Below are 9598 nucleotides of genomic sequence, written 5' to 3'. Positions count from 1 at the left end.
TCTCCCCGCCCTCTGCACCCATGTCCCGGGGACCCCACCATCTCCCCCCCCCTCTGCCCCGTGTCCCGGGGACCCCACCATCTCCCCCTTCCCCTCCCACCGTGCCCCGGGGACCACACCATCTCCCCGCCCCTTGCACCCCATCCCGGGGACCCACCATTCCCCGCCCCTCTGCACCCGTGCCCGGGGCCCCACCACCTCCCCGCCCTCCGCCCCGTGTCCCGGGGACCCCACCTCTCCCCCCCTCTGCACCCCGTGTCCCGGGGACCACCATTCGCCCCACACCCGTGTCCGGGGACCCCACCCTCTCCCGCCCCTCCACCCGTGTCCCGGGGACCCCACCATCTCCCCGCCCCCTCGCACCCCGTGTTCCGGGGACCCCACCATCTCCCCGCCCCTCCACCCCGTGTCCCGGGGACCCCACCATCTCCCCGCCCCTCTGCACCCCGTTGTCCCGGGGACCCCACCATCTCCCCGCCCTCCACCCCGTGTCCCGGGGACCCCACCATCTCCCGCCCCTCTGCAACCCTTGGGTCCCGTCTGCCGTGTCGGGGACCCCACATCTCCCGCCCTCTGCACCCGTGTCCCGGGGACCCACCATCTCCCGCCCCCTCCACCCGTGTCCCGGGGACCCCACCATCTCCCGCCCCTCCGCACCCCATGTCCCGGGGACCCCACCATCTCCCGCCCCTCTGCACCCGTGTCCCGGGGACCCCACCATCCCCCCTTCCCCTCCCACCGTGCCCGGGGACACACCATTCCCGCCCTTGCACCCCATGTCCGGGGACCCCACCATCTCCCCGCCCCCTCTGCACCCGTGTCCCGGGGACCCCCACCACCTCCCGCCCTCGCCCCGTTGTCCGGGGACCCACCACCTCCCCCTTGCACCCGTGTCCGGGGACCCACCATCGCTCTCACCGTGTCCGGGGACCCCACCATCCCCGCCCTACCCCGTGTCCGGGGACCCCCCACCATCTCCCCGCCCCTCTGACCCCGTGTCCCGGGGACCCCACCATCTCCCCGCCCCTCTGCACCCCGTGTCCCGGGGACCCCACCATCTCCCGCCCCTCTGCACCCCGTTCCGGGGACCCCACCATCTCCCCGCCCCTCCCACCGTGTCCCGGGGACCCACCATCTCCCCCCCCCTGCACCCCGTGTCCCGGGGACCCCACCATCTCCCCGCCCTCTGCACCCGTGTCCGGGGACCCCACCATCTCCCCGCCCCTCTGCACCCCGTGTCCCGGGGACCCCACCATCTCCCCGCCCCTCCACCCCGTGTCCCGGGGACCCCACCATCTCCCCGCCCCTCTGCACCCCGTCCCGGGGACCCCACCATTCCCCGCCCCCTCTGAACCCGTGTCCCGGGGACCCCCACCATCTCCCCGCCCCTCTGCACCCCGTGTCCCGGGGACACGCCGTATTCCACGCCCTCCAACCGGTCCGGGAAACGCCCTGAGTGTCCGGGGACCAACTACCTCCCGTGTCCGGGGACCCCACACATCTCCGCCCTCTGCACCCGTGGTCCCGGGGACCCCACCATCTCCCCGCCCCTCTGCACCCCGTGTCCCGGGGGACCCCACCATCTCCCCGCCCCTCTGCACCCCGAGTCCCGGGGACCCCACCACCTCCCCGCCCCTCCGCCCCGTGCCCCGGGGACCCCACCATCTCCCCCTTCCCCTCCCACCGTGCCCCGGGGACCCCACCATCTCCCCCTTCCCCTCCCACCGTGCCCCGGGGACCCCACCATCTCCCCGCCCCTCTGCACCCCGTGTCCCGGGGACCCCACCATCTCCCCGCCCCTCCGCCCCGTGCACCGCACCGGGGCCCCATCACCACCTCCCGGGCTACGTGGACGGGGGAGGCACCAGGAGACCTCAGCCGCCTTCCCGTGGAGGCCCTGCCACAGGGCACCCCGCAAACTGCCTTAGGCTTTCCGGAGGCGGGTGCTGACACTGCTCAGCTAGGTGCCCCTGCAGGAGGCCCCACAGGGCAGTTCCTGAGGCGGACAGGGGCTTGCAGGAAAGGTCAGGCCTCAGGGGAGGGCCCCCTGTGGGGTCAGGTGTCAACTCTCCTGCCCAGGCTCCAGCTCTCCCCTGGCCACACCTGCTCCCGCTCCTGCAAGCCAGCGTCTGGCTTCCTCTCTGCTCCCCTCGGCCCCTTGTAATCGTGATTCACTTTTTGAAAGTATGAGGACCCCCCAGGAAGGCCTTTAGAACGAATCCCCGTATTAAAATATTCCTGTGGAAATGCTGAGTCCGTTCTCCTGCCCTGCCCCGCAGGACTTCTGCAGAGTTGGCGTGAAGCGGGTTAATGAATGAAGCGGGTTAATGACTTCTTTGCCTGCAGATGCACCTGCGGTCCTGCGGGGCCCTGGTAGGCGGGGCCTGTGTTTTCTCTGTCCCGCGTGCACAGCCCTGGGGTGGGGGTGGGGGGACCCAGCAAGCACTCAGCCCTGGCATGTGCGCTGAATGAGGGCCTGTGAAAAGTCCAGGCTTCACGTTATTCAGCTCCCTCAGAGCATTTTCTCCCCCAAAAAGGTTGTATCAGCCAGCTCAGGCTGTGACAAAATACAAAATGCCACAGACTGGGTGGCGTAAACAGTCCCAGTTCATCTTCTTCACAGTCCTAGAGGCTTAGAGGTCCCAGATCAAAGTGCCTGCAGATTAGGTGCTTGGGGAGGTCTCTCTCTTCCAGGTTTGCAGACAGCTGCCCTTGCTGTGGGCTCACCCGACCTTTCTCTCTCTCTCTCTCTCTCTCTCTCTCTGTGTGTGTGTGTGTGTGTGTGAAAGAGAGAGAGAGAGAGAGAGAGAACTCTGCTCTGTCTTCCTCTTCCTAGAAGGGCTCCAACCCTCATGACCTCAGCTACACCTAGTTATCTCCCAAAGGCCCCACCTCCAGATGCCCTCGCCCTGGGGTTAGGGCTCCAACAGGGCTGATGAAAAGACACAAGCCTTCAGCCCACGATATCCATACCCAGGGCCACGCAACCTTCCAGGAGGGAGTTGGGGGAGTCCACTCCCCAAACCCTTTAGGTTTCAGATGAAGGAAGACATTGAGAGGCGCGTCATGCGACTTGTCAGAGGTGATGTTGTCACACCCATGTGTTAGGTATAAATCTTCTCTCTGCGAAGGCCTGACTTTCAAGGGACCCACCTTGGGTTCAACTGGGAGATACACTAAGCTAGTATTTTTGGAACATTTGTTGCGGGAAGCTTTTGGCTCCTACCAGGAAATTGCAATTTGAGTCCAGGCCACAGGGATCAAGAAGAGGGTTGATTGATGTCACACCTTCAAACACCCTAGCTAGTCATGAGTGTTGACGCATAAGGTGTGTTTGATCAGCATGGGGTGTGGCTGGAGGAAAGCAGTTTTGTGGGAGAAACAAGACCATTCATTTGTTCTTGACTCATCACACAGAACAAAAGTCAGAATGGCTGATGAATGCAAAGCAAAGACTCCCTTGGTCACGTTGCCTCGTAGCCATCACGCCAAGGAACCTGACATTGGAAACCTCCTTTTAGACATGAGCAAAAAGCTGCTTTTCCCTTATAAAGTGAAACAGCGATCAGCACAGTGGCAAGTAGTTAAATCCACACACGCCTATTTTAGAGGTTACAGGAGAATTTTCAAAATCCCTTAAATAAAAATCTCTGCCACTTTTTTTTTTTTAAAGATTTTATTTATTTATTCATGAGACACACAGAGAGAGAGGCAGAGACACAGGCAGAGGGAGAAGCAGGCTCCCTGCGGGGAGCCCGATGCGGGACTCGATCCCAGGACCCCCGGGGTCACGGCCTGAGCCAAAGGCAGACGCTCCACCACTGAGCCCCCCAGGTGTCCCATCTGCTTTCTTTCTAAAGGGAAAAACAAAAGTAGTTTTCACTTTTTCACTGACTCATGATCTTTTGGTCACTGCTAGCCTCTCTGTCCAGTGTCTTAACGAGGCGGTGAGTGGATGATTAAATGTTTCACTATTGATGTTGATGCGCCTGTTACTTCGATGACTTCATTTTATAACCACACGGTGCAACAGAGTAGAGCTGCTCCCATGTCACAGATGGGGCCGCCGAGGCCGCTGAGGATCTGAGAAGTGCGGTGGGCTGCTCCATGTCCCACAGCTGGTGGGACTTGGCCTATCGTTTGGGCATCTTTCGCATGGCATTATAATGACGTGGTCCCCTCAGCTCGCCACCTACCAGTCCAGGTCCGTGAGTGGCCCGTGGGCAAGAACTCTCCCAGACTCGTGTATCCGGCTGCTAAAATGATCCTTGGCACGTTGCAATTCTTAATGCACTTGAATGAACGAAAGCATGAATGAGTGAACAAATTCTATGGAAAATGGGCTAGAGCAGAGACATCACATGATTCAAATGCATAAATTCTAGGTCCCAATCCTGGCTCCGCTTTTTCTCTAGCCAGCCCTTCATTTTGTCACCTGCGCAATCACAGGACGGTTACCGTTATTAACCATTCACCGCCACCCCCACCTCCCCAGTTTTCACAAAAATGAAGTGAAAGCCTCTTGTAGAGGGGGAAGCCAACGCAGACAAGTGGAATGCTGACGGGTCTAAGGGGGAGGGAGCAGCGGAGCACCGTCGGCTCCCCCAACCCCAGGCGGAAGCTGAACCCCCAAATGCGCACATGGAGGCCTGGGATTTTCCCAGGTCCTGGTGGAGCAGAGCACAAAAAGTGGGCTGTCTGCAGGCTGCTCTGCACCCTGGCAGCTGCTGTGGGTTAAAGCGTATGCCATGCAACTGCAGGGGGTGCGAAATGTTCCCCAATACCAACCCTCTCCCCAGCCTGCGACTTACACCAACATAGTGCTGGGGGGAGACCTGCTTCTCAGCTGGGGCTGCACGATGAACCCCAAGCACATCTGGAAAGTACAGAACCAAGGTCTCACCCCCGAGGTGCCCAAGTCATTGCCCGGGAGAGATTCCAGGAAGTGAGGTTTTTAATTTTTTTTTTTTTTTATGATAGCCACAGAGAGAGAGAGAGAGAGAGGCAGAGACACAGGCAGAGGGAGAAGCAGGCTCCATGCACTGGGAGCCCGACGTGGGACTCCATCAGGGGTCTCCAGGATCGCGCCCTGGGCCAAAGGCAGGTGGCAAACCGCTGCACCACCCAGGGATCCCCGGAAGTGAGGTTTTTAGAAGAACATGTAGGTAACTCCGCTGTATGAGCAAAATTAGATCTTACTGAGTTGGTATGTAGGGTTTTCCTTTCCTTTTCTTTTTTTTTTTTTTTTTTTGTAGGGTTTTTCAATCCGGGCAGCATTATTGATGTTTGGGGCCAGATAATCCTCTGCCGTGGGGCTGTCCTGGACAGGGTGGGACAGTTAGCAGCACCGCTGATCTCCATCTACTGGCAGGCCAGTGGCAACACCCCCATTGTGACCACCACAGATGTCTCCTGGGAGGCAAAACAGCCCCCCAACTTCAGTGGTTGAGAGCCACTGAATTTGACAATGAGGCTGGGAGGAGAGATGGCATTTGATACTCTGGGTCATCCTAGGTCCTGCACCACCTGGGAGCTCATCAGACTTGCAGACCCCTCACCCCACCTGAAGTGGGATGCTGGTTTTCACAAGATCGCTGTGTGAATGTTTGAGAATATGGCCAGGGCACCGGTGTGGTGTCCCCTGGAAGCAGTTTTATTGAAACAGCAATTCACCATCTGCATCCAGACAACATGAGATCAGAGCCAGAGGTCAGTGTGGAAGGGACGTGATGGTGGGCGGTGTCAGAACCTCCCAGACAAGGACCCAAGGTGGCTGGGTTCCTTACAGGAGAGCTCCACCAGGTGAGAGAGACAGTGGGAGGCCAGATGAGAGGGTGTACCTAGAGTGTACCTAAGGTGGGCCTTCCTGGATGGGAGGGCCGTGGGTGGGGACAGCCAAGGGAGAGGAGCCTTAATGACCGTCACAATCAGTGAACTGGGTGAGCAAGCCCGTTGCTATCACAGACTACCTGTTCCTCCCACATCTCCCTCCCAGACACCTTGCAAATGACAGGCAGGTGAGGCCACTTTTTCCAGGTGTGTGAAGGGGCTGCCCCCTGGTGGGTCAGGGAGCATGGGAGAGGCTGACCCCGCCTAGCCAGGGCCATCAGGGCACAGGGTGGCAGCAAGAGCCACTGCAGAGCTGCTGGGGAGCACGGAACCGACCTGCAGCCGGCCCCCCACTCTATCCCCAGACATCCCCGCAGGTGAGAGCTGGCAGGAGCATAGATGTCAAGGTTAGCTTTGAAAGGCAGGGGGAGCCACAGAAGGGCAGCCTGTGGGGATTTGCACAAACAGGATGGTGGCCCCGTGATGTCAATCCAATATCCAACTGGCACCCTTCCCGCCCCCATGTCATGTGGCAGCTCAGGTTTATGAGACTTGGCTTTTTTGTTCACCTCTGTCCCGGCATGTAGCTTGCTGCCCCACGGATGGCAGTTCCTTGGGAGATATCCTTCCACTGAATATATGGATGGATGCATGGACGGACAGACGGATGGATGGATGGATGGACAGATGGATGGATGGATGGGTGGATAGCCCTCTGACCCTCTCCCCTCCCCTGACCCTCTCCCATCCCCCACAGCGCTGACCACTACCTGGTGGTGTTTTAGGCACTTCATTGTGAACTTAATACCTGGAGTGTAACCCTTGCCCGCCACTGCAAGCTCCATGAAGATAAGGTCTTTGACCCATTCACAGCTGAGTCACCAGGGCCTCAGACAGGACCGGGATCAGAGCCCCCACTTCCTAAATATTTGTTTAAGGACCGAATAAATGAATAAGCAAATAAGGTAGAGATGCAGCAGGTTTATTTTCATAACTGCAAGAGTGACCTCTTCCTTCTTCCTCTTCCTCTGATGACTTGATTCATTTTATATTTACCTGCTTCTGGAAAAATTATTTGGAGGTTCCCTAGCAAAGGACCAAGAGGGGTGTCTTCATTTTCCTCATGCCACAATGCCAGGGGGCAGTTTTGTCTCTTGGATACACTCTCTTCTCTTTCACAGACATTAGAAACTGCTTGTATTAACATTTCCTACTTCTTCTACAAGTTTTGCTTAGCGAATGCTTTAATTCATCCATCCCTCGATCCCTCCATCTGTCTGTCCGTCCATCCACCCATCCCACCCATCCATCCATCCATCCATCCATCCATCCATCCATCCATCCAGTGAAAGGATATCTCCATCTGTCCATCCATCCATCCATCCATCCATCCATCCATCCATCCATCTATTCAGTGAAAGGATATCTCCCAAAGAACTGCCATCCATGGGGCAGCAAGCTATGTGCCAGGACAGAGGTGAGCAAAAAAGCCGAGTCTTGTAAACCTGAGCTGCCATGTGACTTGGGTGTTGTATCCCCGTTTTATAGGGAGGCGTTGTCAGAGGGGCCCTTTCCTCTTCCACTCATACAGCTGCTCCGTGGAAGCCTAGAAGAGCCGGCATGGGGGCCAGTTTTAAAGGGTGAGGGAAATGAAGGCCTTATGGACAGGTGAGGCATGGCTGACCATGTCACGAATTGTGAGACAGGCTGCCCCGACCATGGCAGGTAGCCCAGGCTTATGGCCTTCGGCCTTCTGGAGGGTTAGGTGAGTTCAAAAGCTGCTCCCTGCTAGGCCCACAGATGGGTGCGTGGGTGAGCATGGGGGCATGGAAGGGGCTGGAGGAGTAAGTGGATTCAAGGGGAGGGTCACAGCAGCTCTCCAAGAGTGAAACTGAGGTGTTTTTGCCAAGTGCCGTGGTACTGGAATGGATCTCAACACACACCCCTCATACACTGAAGATTTATACCGTCTGGGAATTCAAAACGTTTTAATGGGCTTGTAAAAACCATAGAGAAATACAGACAAGCATGCATTCACTGATCTGGAACAGAGTCCTTATATTCCCCAAGCCTGGTGTGATCGTAGGCTCCCATGGCCTGTTTCCCACTAGGTAACAGTCAGGCTAGGACACCGGCCAAGCTAACCAACATCCTCAGGGGGACAGCGTTAGGTCCTCACCCAATCTCAGGTCCTGCTGAGACGGCCTTCCACCCAAGGGTGCAGCCTGGTTGGGGTCTGAGGATGAGAGGCAGTAGTGTGTTTCCTGAAGGTGCCATTGGGGGTGAGGATGTAACCCAGACCTTGCTACTTACGGAGTGAGACCCATGGAGCAGCCCTGGATCACTGTGAGCTTGTTGGAAAGGCCTCGCCCCCCCCAACCCTCCAAGAATCTAAATGTGCATTTTAACAGGGTTCCAGTGTGATTCATGTTACCTTAAACTCGGAGAAGCCCTGACCCAGACAATTCTGTGCAAAGAATATTTACAGTCTTGGGGGTAAGAGAGTCTGGGGCATTATGGGAATGCGCATGGGGCAGGTGAGTGAGTGCCGATAGGCTTGAAAATGACTGCTCTGAGGATGCCCGGGTGGCTCAGCGGTTGAGGCTGCCTTCGGCTCAGGGCATGACCCCAGGGTCCTGGGATCGAGTCCTGCATCAGGCTTCCCACAGGGAACCTGCTTCTCCCTCTACCTGTGTCTCTGCCTATGTCTCTGAATCTCTCATGAATAAATAAAATCTTAAAAAAAAAAAAAAGAAGAAGAAGAAAACGACTGCTCTGGTTCTATTTCTTGTCCTAAGGGGCCAGCAGCCCAGGACTGGAGTGTCCTGGCTCCCTCACCCAGCTGGGACTTTTACCCTCTTTCTCCTCTGCTGCAGTCTGCTTACGTCTCTAGCGCATGGAGTGCAGTCAATAAACAAGATACTGACTCACAGACGCTTTGCAGAGAGCTCTGCTCTTTCAGTGGCTGGCCTGTGGGGCCGTGGATGTGAACTCCTTGCACGTTTCTTCCTCACATATGCAGAGTTCAGCTGACCCACCCAGCAGAACAGGGCTCTTCCAGCAGAACAAGTAAAAAATGGACCCAGGAAATGAAGCAACTGTTTGCAAAATACATGAGACACAGAAGAAAAAAATTAATCTTACAAACAGGCAGATGGCTCTAAAACTAGCCAGAGTTTAAAAAATAATATTAATGTAAGTCAGGGGACCTGTCTCATCCCGCTGCTGAGAGGAGTATGAATTTGGAAATCCTCATGGAAAAGTATCCAAACGCTGATGGAGCAGACAGGCCCTGCCTGTTTCCTAGAACACAGGGATGCTGTCTGTGCCAACTATGTCACGAAGCTGTCAGAGGGCTCCAAGGAGCATTCCCTGACCCCAACACTACTCAAACAATCAAAACAGGAATTGGGTATTTTAATGGTTGCCACGCAGGAACCTGGGGTTTCTATTCCACACTTACGAGGCTAGGACAAGTCACCGTTGCTTAGCACGGATTAGAACTGGTTCTGTCTGCAACCGGGTGCTCCCTGCTTCATGCACTCCAGCCGCGTCTATCAAGCACCTGCTGTATTCTCGGCGGGGCAGATCCAGCCAGCCCATAGCAGCCAGCCCAGCCAGCATTGGTCCTGGTTGTCTGGAGTCTGTTATTACATAATCTGATGGTCATTCTTGACTTCAGGTATGGTGCCAGCTTGCAGGGTACCTAGAGACGAGCGTGACCGGTGTGTCATGGGAGAGGTAGATTTGGATCAGATTGAGGCTGGCC

The 9598-nt window shown here is 56.9% G+C and overlaps 1 long non-coding RNA gene across 2 annotated transcripts in view; it reads left to right on the top strand.

The window, feature by feature from the left end:
* The first annotated feature begins 5420 nt into the window (after nt 1-5420).
* Nucleotides 5421-9598, top strand: part of LOC119867074 — a 37652-nt gene continuing 33474 nt past the window's right edge. The window contains exon 1 of one of the 2 annotated variants that reach the window (XR_005382427.1): nt 5421-5802. This is a non-coding gene — a long non-coding RNA (uncharacterized LOC119867074). The remainder of the gene's footprint in view (nt 5803-9598) is intronic. The other variant, XR_005382426.1, reaches the window with a different exon arrangement.

Source organism: Canis lupus, chromosome 31, assembly GCF_011100685.1.
Source record: "Canis lupus familiaris isolate Mischka breed German Shepherd chromosome 31, alternate assembly UU_Cfam_GSD_1.0, whole genome shotgun sequence".
In the NCBI taxonomy this organism is placed as follows: domain Eukaryota; kingdom Metazoa; phylum Chordata; class Mammalia; order Carnivora; family Canidae; genus Canis; species Canis lupus.
The sequence above is the reverse complement of the archived record's forward strand: the minus strand, read 5'-3'. Positions and strand labels throughout refer to the sequence as shown.